Source organism: Pinus tabuliformis, chromosome 6 (genome assembly GCF_031772625.1).
Source record: "Pinus tabuliformis cultivar Carrire ecotype Pingquan chromosome 6, CPIR1, whole genome shotgun sequence".
Lineage (NCBI taxonomy): Eukaryota > Viridiplantae > Streptophyta > Pinopsida > Pinales > Pinaceae > Pinus > Pinus tabuliformis.
Window position 1 is genome coordinate 1,858,107,268 of NC_142292.1, and position 16,139 is coordinate 1,858,123,406.

A 16,139-nucleotide genomic window follows, 5' to 3' on the forward strand; every position below is an offset into this window, starting at 1 on the left:
ATCCCTTATCCATTTTTATAAAATATTACAATGAAATATCAATTTAAAATACAACATACCTAGCTAAAAGATATTACAATGATCATGAAACCATTTACCCACAAATAACAACTCTTTGTATGCTTGTGGCATGATCCTCCCATCAGTGGACTATCTTGCAGTTCGTACTCATCAGCATGGGCCACTAATTCTTATATGTCACAATAATCAATCACATCATTGAACACTGATATACCCTGGAAACCCCGTAGGGTGAAAACCAGCAAATGTTTAATTACACTCGTGAGGGTGTTCACCCCTCACTCAATGGCTTATAAGGGAGTGCATCCCTTATCCATTTTTATAAAATATTACAATGAAATATCAATTTAAAATACAACATACCTAGCTAAAAGATATTACAATGATCATGAAACCATTTACCCACAAATAACGACTCTTTGTATGCTTGTGGCATGATCCTCCCATCAGTGGACTATCTTGCAGCTCGTATTCATCAACATGGGCCAATAATTCTTATATGACACAATAATCAATCACATCATTGAACACTGATATACCTTGGAAACCCCATAGGGTGAAAACCAGCAAATGTTTAATTACACTCGTGAGGCTGTTCACCCCTCACTCAATGGCTTATAAGGAAGTGCATCCCTTATCCATTTTTATAAAATATTACAATGAAATATCAATTTAAAATACAACATACCTAGCTAAAAGATATTACAATGATCATGAAACCATTTACCCACAAATAACTACTCTTTGTATGCTTGTGGCATGATCCTCCCATCAGTGGACTATCTTGCAGCTCGAACTCATCAGCATGGGCCATTAATTCTTATATGTCACAATGTTAAACATAATTTTCTTTTGCACAAATCACCATCCTTTCCTGTCATTGATGTCGTCAACAATCTTTGGTAACATGATTAGATAAGTATTAATCAATCAATAATTATTTGAAAGTGATCTTTTAACATCTATTCATGTGCATACATGACATGTAATTATAATATCACAACATGCTTCTTCTTAGAACATTATGCATGTATAAACAAATAATTATCAAGCATGTCAAAATAATTATCCCATTACTATGATCATTCTTGCACCAGCACACATTCATATCCAAAGGAAACCACTGTAACCATCCATTTCACTTAAAAGATACTAGAAACTTATCTTTGTTTTTCATGCAAGTAATTAGATAAAAACTTATTTGAAGAGGGCTAACACTTAGCTTCTTCCTTGTGCATGTAACTAGGTAATCCTTCCTGTACAGTAAATGTTCTATTTTAAGGGGAAGCTAACATGATGGACATTATTATCATGCATGCAAATGTAAGTCCCTTTTTGAAAAACATATTTTCCAAGATAGAACTAATTGCAAAATCTATTGTATGCACAAAGACATGCATTGTTCTAAACCAGAACTAATGTGTTAGTCATTAATTCTTGCATGCGGATATGTGTATTTTACAAAGGAAAGCTAGTACATTTATGCCAAGTAACTACTTGTTTTACTTCCCATAATTCTTACGCTTTTCTGCACACATCCATATTATCTTTAAAAGATCTAATACAATAGTTCTACAAATCCATGTTTCTCTTTAAATATCTAACACAATAGTTATATCTTCATACATGTAATCAACTATGGCAATCAACTATTGTTTCTATGCTTCTACATATGTGTTTTTTTCACATAGTTATTTTCAAGAACCCAACATAGTTTCTCTATCATTTATGTACAAAGTTATTATGCATTTGTTCCCAAGAAAGTATCATAACAAAGTTCTCATGCATTTGTTTTCAGGAAAGTATCATAATCAACCTTTCCTTGGGGCATAAGAACGAAGATGATAATAATGGTAACCTTTTATGCATTAAACCATGCAATTAAATCAAACTATCCAATATGAAACACACAAATCATTTATCATTTTACTCACCAAAACATGCAACTTTTTCAAATCTTGCAAATAAATTAACACCCTCATGCAACCTATAGTTTCTTACATAAAAGACAAATTAAATGTTATATAAAGACAAGAAAGGTTACTTATCTTTTAGTGCTGCAAATATATATAATAACAACTTTATCTATATGTAATAATGTATATTTTCTTTACTAAGAAAAATATATAATAACAATTTTCATGTGCATGCATTAATATATTTTCTTTACCAAGAATCACAATTTTTATCTACATATAGTAACATATTTTCTTTACCAAGAACAAAAATATATAATCACAATCTTTATCTACATGCAGTAATATATTTTCTTTACCAAGAAAAACATATATAATCACAATCATTATCTACATGAAGTAATATATTTTCTTTACCAAGAAAAATACAAGTATACTTGGCAAGATCCAAGTCTATACTTAATCACTTTTACAACATAGACAAAACAGCCTTTTACAATACATGTACATACCTTGCACAAAGAGTGGGTGCTCACCCGAGCCACCAAGACACCCTTGTCAAGTCCTGGCACAATGTCACAACCGAACTCCAACCCTGGGCACACCTTGCCCAACACCTTCACCTCTCACCATGAGGGATTTCAACAAGTGCGTGCTACTAAGGAGAGCGCATGAGCTATGCGCTCAACTCTCCTCTTGAACTGCGCACTTTTCCTCTTCTCCAAGAGCGAAGATGTGTTGTCGAATTTTCGATGTCCAAATGAAGCCTCAACGCATGTAATATATATGTGTTTTGCCATGGGTGGTGGCTCACCCAGCCGACCCCCAAAACTGTGTTTGCACACCCCTCTGAATGCCCTTATGTATGTCGGCCTGCCCACACTTGCAAGTCGGCCTTCACCCATACTTCTCCACGCTCATCGGGTATAAGTCGCCTATCACATTTTGCCTTAGTCATTATTATCGTCGCACGCAGCTCGTAGGTTCGTCGCATTTCTGCCCGGCGTTCCACCCGCGTTCGGTCATGCACGCCCTCCATCACGTTGCACAACACTCCATCGCATTGCTCGCCCGGGTCATTCACTGCGAGCCCACGCCCGTGTGTGCTTGCCCGTCGTGCGCCCGCCCGTGCACCGCGCGCCCGCCCATTCACCGCGCGCCTGCCCGTGCACCGTGCGCTCGTCGAACTCGAGGACCTTACATCCTCCTCCACCTGAAATCTTTGTCGTCCTCGACAACATACCATCTTGGTAGCCATCCACCAAGATCATCACTATCCATGATGTCAACTCCTCCACATAAGGCAAACATCCTTGCAACATATGTAGAACTCCATTTCCATCATGTCTCACCTTAGTGACCAGCTGCCACCAAGTACTCCATACCAAGGTATACACCTCAACGGTATGTCCTCCATCAGATATCATCTCGATCCATGATCATCGACCCCTCTGCCACAATCTCCACTGCTACATCCTGTGTCGACCTCATCATGTGTCCTCAATGTGAACCTCTGTCATGATACTCCAACAAGAGCTAACACACGTCCATCATGTGCCAAAATCTCATCCTAATAGCAACATCATTCTGTACACTGGATCCCTTCATGACTCAAGCTAGTTGGGTAGCTAATCCAACCATGCGCCTAAACCACAAGAATGCACATTCATCCATCACCACCAGTCGTTTCTCAAACAATCTGCCACATTCTTGACTCATCAAGAATCTATCTCTATAAGTGCAAACCATGCTCAGGTCCATGGAAATTCCATCCATCTCATCCGTAACACGTCATGATGCTTGATGCCAAGCCATCCCTGCGCCATCAATCATACCTGCTCAACATGTTTAAGGACTCACTGCCATGAGCAGCTAACAATGAGTCCCATCTTCTCATCTATCTAAGACGATGTGGAGGGAGTAGAGCTTGAAGGCTCTCCCTCACTAATAAACTTGATCCATCTATCAGGATCCTCAATCTCCATCCTTTGTAGATAAGCAACCCGGTCTTCCTTCTGGACATCCGGCCTCACATATACCTCCTCATCATCATCATCATCCTCAACCAACTCTAGCCTTCTTGACAAGTCCAAGATGCTATCTGAAAGTGACCTGATGACCAATGACTGCTCGATAAGCTTTGCCTCAACAGTAGACAATCGCTTGCTCATGTCTCCCATTCTCTTCTCGTCCTCCATTTGCATCACTCCCAATTTACAATCAGGCCTTGTCACTCCAATGGTTGTCACACCAATGGGTACATCTTCCCTTCCATCATAAATGTAGAGCTTCTTCAAATGTGGAATAATCATAGCATCAAATTGTTTCATGAATTCCATCCCTAGTACAGTCTCATAGTCATCAATCCGCACTATATTGAAATCAACCTTCCCTGTCCATTCACCAAGTGTAGTGTCCACCCTCTCAGCTATACCAAGAATCTCAATAGGAGGAGAATTCACTGTCTTCATTTGTGCCTTTGCCGGTACAAATTTCAACCCAATTCTTCTCGCAGTATCTTCGCCCATGAAGTTGTGAGAAGCCCCACTATCCACCATAGTGAGTACATCAGCACCTCCAACCTTCATTCGAACATACTCCAATCTGTTCCTCTCAGGATCCCTCCTAGAGACCACCTCCGTAGTAGCAGAAGCACCAAGTATCTGCATCATCCCCACAGAAGCACCTTCATTCTTCGCATCAGATTATGCAATAGCAGCCACCTTCGGTTTAGAAGGACAATTCTTCACCGTGTGTGGTCCAGCACATATCCAACACTTCAAGGCTTTCTTCATCTTCGAACTATCATCCGATTTCGAAGCATCATCCTTCTTCTTCTCTTTCAGTTTATTGGACTTCTTTTTCCTATCATCAGAAGTCTCATCATAATGCTCCACCAACCTATTAACAGCAACAAAAGCTTCCTCAAGTGTCCTAATCTTCTGCCTCTTCACTTCATTGCATGCCCAAGGCTTCAACCCAATAATAAAGCTGAACACCTTGTCCCTCTCCGCCATGTCAGGAAGTTCCAGAGCTGCACTTGCAAACTCTCACTGATATGCTTGTAGGCTTCCGGTCTGCTTTATGTACTTAATCTTTGTCCTTGCTTCCCATGTTTCATCCTGAGGACTGAAATGGGTCTGCAAAGCTTTCTTCATGTCATCCCACGAAGTAATGTCATCAGCACTACCATTGGAAATCTGATCCAGCCTCCTTTGCCACCACATCTTAGCATCCTTTGTTAAGAACTGAGCAGCTACCTTGACCTTTGTCTCATCATCAGATAGACCCAACCTTTCCAAGTATTGCTCCATGTCCCATAGAAAGTTGCCAAGAGTCTTTGCATTCCTTGTGCCATCATAAGATTCTGGTTCCTTGACTTTTACATGAGGCACTCCTCCACCTGAGTTATGCCTCACGGCCTTCTTCAATACCGCGATCTCATCTTTGGCTTCGTCAAGAGATTTCTTCAAGTTCATGATCTCTACAAGACCCTGATCCCTTGCTTCTTCAACCTCCTTGACTCTTATTTCAAGTTGTGTACACATAAGATCAGTGTACTCATATTGTGTCCGGAGTTCATCGTGTTGTGTTCAGAGTTCATCGAGCTCTTCCTTCACCTTCGAATTGGCCTCTTGTTCTTTAGCGAGCAAGTCCATCTTCTTATCCCAGGAAGTCTCCATAACTTCCATCCTCACCAACACTTTCTCCATAAGTGTGATGGTAGCATCCTGCACACCATGATGACTAGACCCAGCCTGAGATTCAGCTGCCATCTCTAACAACTTCTTCTTCTTTTGTGATCTAGTTTCGACCATCCAACAGCTTCACCAAGTCACCTGCAATTTGAACCAACCCTTGTTCCACTTGTGTGAAATGGCTTCCTTCACCTGCAAGTACCCTTTCCACTATCACGAGCAACCCTGCTCACTGGCTTCAAACCGAAGCTTTTATACCACCTTCACTTCATAAAGGTGTGTAGCAGCTTACACCTTCAATACCCTGAATCAGCTGCTCTGATACCATCTGTCACGCCCCTACACCTGCGGTAGTCTTCCAACCGCTTATAGCGAGGTGCGGCACCACCGAATTCTTTCTTTTCACCAATACTAACATTCATGGACTACGCCTAATTCACTTGTCCCTACTTAGTTTGTGTTTCGCAACCAAGTAAAATTATGTTTATTCTTTATACTAATGAACACCCATACTCATTCATTATCAACAACAATTATAACAAGAACAACAGTTGCACAGTATAAAAGGAGGGCCAACTCCCTGAACAATGAGTCTGCCCGACAATATATTATAATCAATCTTTCTTCAATAATACAAGTATACTTGGCAAGATCCAAGTCTATACTTAGTCACTTTTACAACATAGGCAAAACAACCTTTTACAATACATGTACACACCTTGCACAAAGAGTGGGTGCTCACCCGAGCCACCAAGACACCCTTGTCAAGTCCCGGCACAATGTCACAACCGAACTCCAACCCTGGGCACACCTTGCCCAACACCTTCACCTCTCACCGTGAGCGATTTCAACAAGTGCGTGTTACTAAGGAGAGCGCATGAGCTATGCGCTCAACTCTCCTCTTGAACTACGCACTTTTCCTCTTCTCCAAGAGCGAAGATGTGTTGTTCAATTTTTCGATGTCCAAATGAAGCCTCAACGCATGTAATATATATGCGTTTTGCCATGGGTGGTGGCTCACCCAGCCGACCCCCAAAACTGTGTTTGCACACCCCTCTGAACGCCCTTATGTATGTCGGCCCGCCCACACTTGCAAGTCGGCCTCCGCCCATACTTCTCCACGCTCATCGGGTATAAGTCGCCTATCGCATTTTGCCTTAGTCATTATTATCGTCGCACGCAGCTCGTAGGTTCGTCGCATTTCTGCCCGGCGTTCCACCCGCGTTCGGTCGTGCGCGCCCTCCGTCGCATTGCACAACACTCCGTCGCATCGCTCGCCCGGGTCGTTCACCGCGCGCCCACGCCCGTGTGCGCTTGCCCGTCGCACGCCCGCCCGTGCACCGCGTACCCGCCCGTTCAGCGTGCGCCCACCCGTGCACCGTGCACCCGTCGAATTCGAGGACCTTACACTAGGGTCGTATGGTGTGCACTCGAGCTTGGTGGATTATAGGTCTCAACATGGCAGTGCTATTTTGGAATGATTCAGATCCACTTTGTGCACCAAAAAGGCAAAGGAATGATTAATATATTTAGACGAATGTTGTACACCTTGTAAATATGAGGTCGAGGCTCTCTCCATTTCGTACAATGAACGACTGGCTCATTCATACCTTTTTTTTCTGGGAGCTTCTCCTTGTTATTTTATTCTCCTAGTAACATTTCAACTTTGGCTACCTTGCGTTTTATTTTAGGTAGGTCTCTTGATCACAGTCTATGATCAAGAAGTCCTCGTTCATGCCATTAAATGTCCTCACGGCCTGATAGAAAAGAATAATAACTGATATTCAATTTCCTATTTTTTGAATCACTGATTTGGTCTCTAACAACTAGGGGCACTCTTCTCACTGAAACACTGGCGGAGATCTTAAGTTTTGTGGTTGTCATTGCGGGTATCAGGTGCCTTTTGATTCAATGGTTTCTGGTGTCCCACGTTAAGGTGGTTCCCGACCACTCACACACCCCTAGAAATAACATAAATAAGGGTTGCACTGAGTACTTTATTGAAGAAGAGGAGGGGTTGAACGATCACAATGTCGTCAAAAAATGCGTTGAGATCTAGAGCGCCATATCTGACGGTATCGGTTGGATATGTGTTGCAAGTGCCTATGTTTTCACCATTTGTTCAGAGCTTGTTTGGAATAGGAGGGTCATATGGTGTGCTCTCGAGCTTGGGGGATTATAGGTCTGAGCATGGTGCACAGTTCTATTTTGAAACGATTCAGATCCATTTCGCCCACCAAAAAGGAAAAGGAATGATTGAGATGTTTAGACAAATGTTCTGCACCTTGTAAGTATGAGATCGAGTCTCTCTCCATTTCGTACATTGAACGATTGAATCATTCTTACTTTTTTTTCTAGGGGCTTATCCTTGTTATTTTATTCTCCTAGTAACGTTTCAACTTCGACTACCCTGCGTTTTAGTTTAGGTAGGTCTCTTGATCACAGTCTATGACCAGGAAGTCCTCGTTCATGCCATTAAAGGTCCTCATGACCTCATATAAAAGAATAATAACTGATATTCAATTCCCTATTTTTTTAACCATTGATTAGGTCTCTAACAATGGGGGGAACTCTTCTCACTGAAACCCTAACAAAGATCTTAATTTCGGTGGCTGTCATTATGGGTATCAAGTGTGCTTTGATTCAGTGGTTTCTGGTGTCCTGCTCTAAGGTGGTGCCTGATCACTCACACGCCCCTAGCAATAACAACAATAATGGCTACACTGAGTACTTGATTGTAGAAGAGGAGGGGTTGAATGATCACAATGTCCTCAATAAATGCGTCGATATCCAGAGCTCCATCTCTGAAGGTATGGGCTGGATATGTCTCTTTTGGGGTTTTATATTGAATGTATTTTGGATTTTCTAGATCTAGATTTGGAAAAATGTGGTTTAGGGTTTTATATTGAATGTATTTTGGATTTTCTAGATCTAGATTTGGAAAAATGTGGTTTAGGAAGTAGTTTTTTTTAAACCTAATGAAATATTATTCTTTTTTATTGTGTAAATGAAGTTTTATTTTTTATTTTAGTGTAATGTTAATGAAATATTATTCTTTTTTATTGTGTAAATGAAGTTTTATTTTTTATTTTAGTGTAATGTTATTCTTTGAATTGTATTTTTTATTTTTCTTTCTTTTTCATACATATTCAAGGATTCAACTCAATCGATTTTATGTATTTTATGATATGTTTATTCTATATTAAGGGAAATCTCACTAATGTTGCAATTTCCATATACTGGCTAAACCCAGTAAGAGTGCACTTAATCGGCATGTTGAGTGTCTTAAATTTCAGATCTCCATCGTTACTGCAGTGTTTTAAGTACTCTCTTATCTCAATTTGAATAAGTGCATTGGAATCTGTCATCCCAGTCAAGCGGAGCCATTGTGAAAACGATGATGAAGAACACGGTGTTGTGGTAGTGCAGAATGTTGTGTTGCTGGAAAAAGTCAAGTTTACTGCTCTACTCTTGGAAACTGTGAATTTAATCAGTTTCGTGCTCTTTTAAGAATCATAGTATTTACGGTTCTGATATAAAACTCCGTGTTAGATGTTGTTGATTAAAGTTTGGGTATTTGGCAAGCTATTTATAATTTTTGTATGGATATCACACTATTACGAAAGCTCAATTTAACATAAATAATATATTGAATTTACCTTTAGTGAGCTAACTTTGGTAGGGGATATGTGCATAGGTGTAATTTGTTGGGTTTATTTTTAAATGAAGAAAACTAGACATGCGATAAAAGTAGCTACCCTTAATAAGCTGGGATGTTGAGATAGTATAATTGTTATTTTGTTGTGTTTCTTTTTCAATGAAGAAAACCAAACAAACAATAAAATAAAATGAATTTTGTAAACTATTTTTTAGTATATTTCAAAGGAATTCTTGTGTCATGTAAATATGCAAAGGATAGCATAAGTGATGGAGCCAACTTTTGTCATTTTTCGCATTTTATCAATTACGATCTATATGTGTACACTAGTCTATATATTGTACACTAGAAAATACCCGAACACTCGATTGTAGTTCTTTTTGTTTCTTTCTAGGAAGACACTAGATAAAGAGCTCAGAAGTATTTATTAATAGACATATCTAAAGAATGAAAGCATGCTGGTGAGGGTCCAGAAGTGGGAATCAAGATGTTCTGGTTCACAATATTTTCACTATATATCTGGTACTTCAACTAGTGGGGGTCATATTGAGAAATCAATGCATGTATATATTAGGGTGTGATTACTCTTTTCTTGAAAATTACTTGTGACATATGCTAACTTATTTTACTTATTAACAATATTATCTTTCATCAAGAAATTACCAAATCTAAAGTGCATGAAGATCACAAGAACAAAGAACACAAGATATAGGCACTCACCCAGGGCAAAAACCCTCTCATAGGGGAAACCCAATCAAACTCTTCCATTATTAGATTCAAATCAAAATGAGACAATCCAAATCCCTTTTGACCTAGACAAAGACCCCCTCCAATCACCAAGTAAACCCTTCCTACAACTAGATGAACTTTGCAAAAGTCTCCAAGTGTAAGCTTCTCAAATGCAGCTTCAATCCAGAATTTTGGCCCCTAGCTCTAAATTTCAGACCTGCAACTACTTCAGAATTTTCAGCCCTCCAACTTGCCCATAAACCCTAGAAAACTCGCAGGTATGTGAGAGAGAGATACCCAAAAGTTTGATTCTTATTCTTCCTTGAATTAGGTCTTCTTTCCTTCAATTTTCTCTTCTTTTTCATCCTCTTCCTCATGTAGATAAAACTTGTTGAGTGTGTTTTGTTGGACATTTAATGGTATGAAGGTGGCTTGTTGTGTAAGTGTTGGCATTGATGTCAAACAAGGCTCAACTTGATGATGGGACTTCATGCCTTGGTGGTTGTGATTCAAGCTAGGCAAAGACTTTGGAGCCATCTCTTGAGGCATAAGATGGGCTTAGTGGCTAATCAAACCCCTTCCATTGGAAAGTGCTCTGGAAGAGATTTCTAGCGGTATGAGCAAGTCCATAAATGGACTTGTGGTTTGAGAGATATGGCCCACTAAAGTTCATGATGATTCAGGCCTTATGTAGTGAGGAATATCAAAGATCGTAGGTCCCTACGAATTGCAATCAAGGTCTTGACCAATCAAAGGTCCCGATGAATTGGACATCTTGGAAAATCGCGATCGGAGATCCCACAACGAATCGCATATCGGAGGCCATGGTGAATTGAATATTTGCGATCCCGCATGTCGGAGGTCTTGCAATATCAGGGGATAAGCCAGCAATGTGCATTCCTTGTTAAATCGTCTGGAAAAATGTGCTATACTTGATTGGAGGTCGGGAATAAACTATTTCATAGTGTTACACCACTACACAACATTGCGATGAAAAGCTCTGATATGATGGTACAGGGTGCTATTAAGATGTATGAATCGACAGTTGTGTCTTTGAATGCAGAACTGTAAGGTTGATGACTGAAGACCTCCTGTGCACACATTACAAATAAATGCGAAACAAAGACTCAATGACGATGTACAGGTAGATCTCTGCGAACCATAAATAAGTATGGGGAGCCTCTGTGAAATGTGTAAGGAGGAATAAGATTTAATACACAAAATGGAGAGTTAGTTGTATGACAGAGAAGTGATCTTCGCCCATCCTTATGATTTTAATGCAATGATTGAACTAGAGTTTGTGTAAATCAGTAGAAGAATGGGGTTCCATACCTAGGTACATGTGTGGGCTGAATGGATGATGGTAGTGACTACATCGAGCCAAGAGAAGCACGCGAACAAAACTCTGAACCTCCTTTGAGCTAATGGGGAGAATGAGCATACTTGCGAGAGTGCATAGCAGTGAGCTATGTATTGGCAAAGAGTGTTGCAAGGGTAGTGTTGTGGTGAAACAGTAAAGAGCCTTGAGAAGAGAACGAAGAGTAGTGAGACGTGAATTGGAGCGCAGTGTTGTAAGGTTAGTACTATGGTGAAACAATGGAGAGCCCTTAGCAGAGAAAGCAGAGAACATAGAAAGTGTTGTAGTGGGCAACAAGAGGAAGACTGCCACAAGTTTTTAGAAAGCAAAGTGCAGAAGTTGAATCTGCAGATAACCATTAAGTTGGTATTTTACTTGTAATTTGTATGCGTCTTTTTTCAGTGTGAAAATTGTATAAAAAGTAAAATAGTGGCAGTGATAGGTTGGTGCCTACACACTAAAGAGGTTGGTGCCTCTAGGAAAGTTGGTGCTTGCTAAACAAAAAAAGTTGGTGCATCTTGGCAAGTTGGTGCTTACTAAAAAAAGAGGTTGGAACCTCTTGGCAAGTTGGTGCTTGCTAAACAAAGGGGGTTGGTGCCTCCAGTGAGTGGGTGCTCATAAACAAACAAATGTAACTAAGTTTGTGCTTAAATTACATCATAAGACAAACAAAAAATTGGTGTTTTTTTCCCTATAGGTTTCCACGTGAAAACACTGTGTCAAATGTATGTTGATCATGAGATTGTTGTTTGAGTATGTGTTCTGAAATTTTATAAGATTTACTGCTTCATGAATGAATGCTTTCACATATGAAAGAAGATAAGAAGGAACTATAAGCACAGTAAGAAAAGAAAATTAAGAGTTTCCAAAATTACTGATTCACGCCCCTTCTCAGCAATTCTTCAATTCAAACAATTGGTATCAGAGCTAAGTTCCTTCAGTAACATTTAACCACTGGAACATAGATCCTTAAGGAATTATGAATACGCAAGAGAGTCAATAAGTTTACTCAAGTAGGGTATTGGTCTTTGATGGAGCCAATTATGCCTTTTGGAAAGTAAGAATGGAGGCATATCTTATGTCCCTGGGGGTAGATGTTTGGACCTCAGTACTAGAAAATTACAATGCTCCAAATATTCCCCCCATGGATGCACATGGCAAGAAACTGTATCTAAGTGATGGTAAAGCCACACATGCCATTCTTTTTGGTCTCATCCAGTTAGAACTTGTGAAGGTTATACACTGTAAGACTGCTTATGAGATATCCGAGAATATTAACCACTATCATGAAGGAGACGACAAAGTGAAGCAAGAAAAACTTCAGACTTTTAGAATGAGGTTTGAAAGCTTGAAGGTGATTGAGAATGAAAGCATAACTAAGTACTTCCTCAGAGTTGATGAAGTAGTTAATATGATTAAAGGACTTGGTGAGGAAGTCAAGGAAGATTTGATTGTTCAAAAGGCATTAATATCTCTACCCATCAGATTTAATGCCAAAATCTCAGTTATAGAGGAAATGGTCAACCTCAATGATCTCAAGGTAGATCAACTACATGGTACTCTGAAAACCTATGAGATGAGAGTAGGAATGGAGAAATATGAACAAAAGGAAGTTGCATTCAGAGTATCCAATAAGGGAAAGGAACACAAATTTCATCAAGACTTCTCTAGCAGTGAATCTGATCAGGATCTGGCTCAACTAGCCAGAAAACTGAAGCAAGGCTTTGGTAAATATAAAGGGAAGTTTCCCTTTAAGTGTTTCGACTGTGGAAGAGTTGGACATTTATCTTCCAAATGCCCTTACAAAGAGGGGACTGAAAGAGAAGAAGGTCTGAAATTTAGAAATAAGTCTTAGACATTTCAGAAGAAGAAACCCTACAAGAAAAAGGGGTTCTATTCCAAAGATGATAGTTCAGACCTAGAATTAGACTATGAAGACTCATCAGAAAATTAATCAAATGAGTATCTTATGGTCCTCAAAAAAGACTCCAAGAAACATGGTCTTATGGACTTAGAAGAGAAATAAGAGGAAGGAGTGGTAGATCTTGAGGGAGAACTCATCAGTGCCCTTGATGAGTTGAAGAAAGCAAGGAAGAAAAAAAGCAGCTGAAGGAACAATTGCAACATGCAGAAGAAGGAATGTATAACTTAGATAATGAGGAGTTTTCATATTAGAAAGAAAAACTTGAAGAGGTTATCAAGAGAAAGGACAATTTAGCTCTTCTGCTGAAAGGAGAACAAGGAAATCGTGAGAAGCTAAAAGAGGAGAACAAGCAGCTAAAACAGGAGCTACTCAAGTTGAAAAGGGAAACGACCTCAAAAATCTGCAAAGATGATTTTTTGTCTTTAAAGGTTGAGCTAGAGGAAGCCAGACGAAAAGAAGAGGTACTTCAAGATATGATTCAAGAATGGAAAGAATATTGCAAGTATCTTGAAGCAGAGGTCATCTATCTAAGAACTGGCCTTGAGAAAGCAAAGACCGAGAAGGGTCTAAGTGAAAGATTTGCTAAAAGGACTAGAAGACTAAATCAGATTCTGAGTTATCAAAGGCCCTCAAGAATCAAAACTGGACTGGGGTACTCAAAGGAAGAAGAATATTCTATCGAGAATAAAAAGATAAGCTTTTTAAATTATTTTTATATGAATTTTTCAAGTTTTTTAACATATATATATATATATATATATATATATATATATATATTCAGTTGAGTTTCACAATATTAATAACTAATATATATTGAATTGTATAAATAGATTAAGTTATTATAATGATCTTAATATATAATTTATAATTAATAATCATTCACATCAATTTTCTTTTCTTTTGATTTATATTTTCTTTTACTTTAATTTAACTACAAGTCTTTTTGACCAAATATATTAAGTTTTATTATTTATTATATTTTTTCTAACTTAGAGAAAGACTAAATTGTCATCCAGCACTATGATGTTATTAATTATACATACATATAAAATTAAAATCACCATGCTCACTCATGTCATCATCGAGCTCCAAAATCTTCCTTCTTAAAAACTCTCTTTTCTCGGTTTTTCGCATCTCTTATCCCCATTTCATCTCTAAATAAAAACTCCGTCTTATGAAAACTTTTAAATATAATATGAATTCCTTCAACCAAATCAATAAAGCTTACTGGACAACTGGACTCTCTTCGTCTAATCAACTTCCAACTCTCTCTCTCCTAGAGCTATGATTTCACTTTCCTATATAAAAGGAATAGAGGAGGATGAGTATAATGGATTATGGCTGAGGAGGACTTTAGTAGCTTCTTCGCTGCTTCCATTATTGGTTTGGTCGTGGTCCATGGTGTTCTCGCGGTGGTCTTCCTCCGCCTGGTCACGGTCCAATTTTTTTTAATGGTGTTGACCATGATATAAAACCTGTTGGTAAGTGCAAATAGAATGAAACCGTGAACCGGATAGATGGAACAATGACTCAAAATAGAGTAAGAACGGAAGACGTGTCGATTATATTTTTGAAGTTATCAATTATGTTAGAAAAATTTCACGGGGTAGAGGAGAAGAGAGGAGTATCACAATTCGGGTGCGGCAAAATCAATTTTAGTTGCGGCAAGGAAATTACAACTAGCATTTGCATCAGATGTTGCAAAGAAAACGTCGTAAGGCATAAAGTGCGGAAATCCATTATCCATGTAATGTGTGCATTATTCAACAAGGTGGATCTCTCTAAATTTGTTGCAAACATTTATGTTGTTGCATTGCTAATTTATTTAGAATCTAATACTACCTCTTCTTCTTGGAATATTAAATTTCTTATCACCCCATGATGACAATCCCTCTAATTATTGGCATCACAATTTTTTTCACTTTAGTGGCTTTACCTTCAACCTAAAGAAACATGAATTTGAGTCACTCAATTAAAAAGAAATTGCTAAATTGCTATTTATCAGGGTTTGAGTAAAAACAATTAATAACTCATATTTACAACACTTTAAATATTTATTTTAAGTCTTTTTCACTTTAGTGGCTTTACCTTCAACCTAAAGAAACATGAATTTGAGTCACTCAATTAAAAAGAAATTGCTAAATTGCTATTTATCAAGTTTTGAGTAAAAACAATTAATAACTCATATTTACAACACTTTAAATATTTATTTTAAGTCTTGTATTTATAACTCATATTTATAACCCTTTAAAATGAAACTAACTATCTCTATTTTTATTAATAATAAAAAGAATCTTCTTTATAAAAATGACACTCACATGCTACTCCTATATATTTAATATTGAGTGTCCATCAATTGAATGACAAGATGAAAGCTCAACTTAATTGCACATTTTTGAACTGCTTTGTGGGAATTCATGTCCCATTAATTTAATGGCAAATTGAAGTTTCAAATACAGTACACATTTTATACCAGATTCGAAGAGTTCATGAACAAACTTTCAAGGTTTTAATGGATCTAGGTCATTTGTATTTTCTCTCATGTTCTGGGTCGTTTGTATTTTCTCTGATGTTGACTATACTAGCAATTGTCCCAAAAGGTACAAACCTTAATGTCCTTTTAATGATCAAGCCTTATGTGAAAACAATCATATTGATGCACTAGTGTACATTGATTTGTTACATTGCAAGGTATGTTAAGAATTTGGTTATCTAGTAAGCTTAGAGTCATTCTTGAGTCATTATCTTTACCATCTCAGGAAGAAGAAGAAGAAGAAAAGCCTATTGAATTGAAAAAGAGCCCTAAAAAGTATTAGGATCCATGGGTCATTGTTTT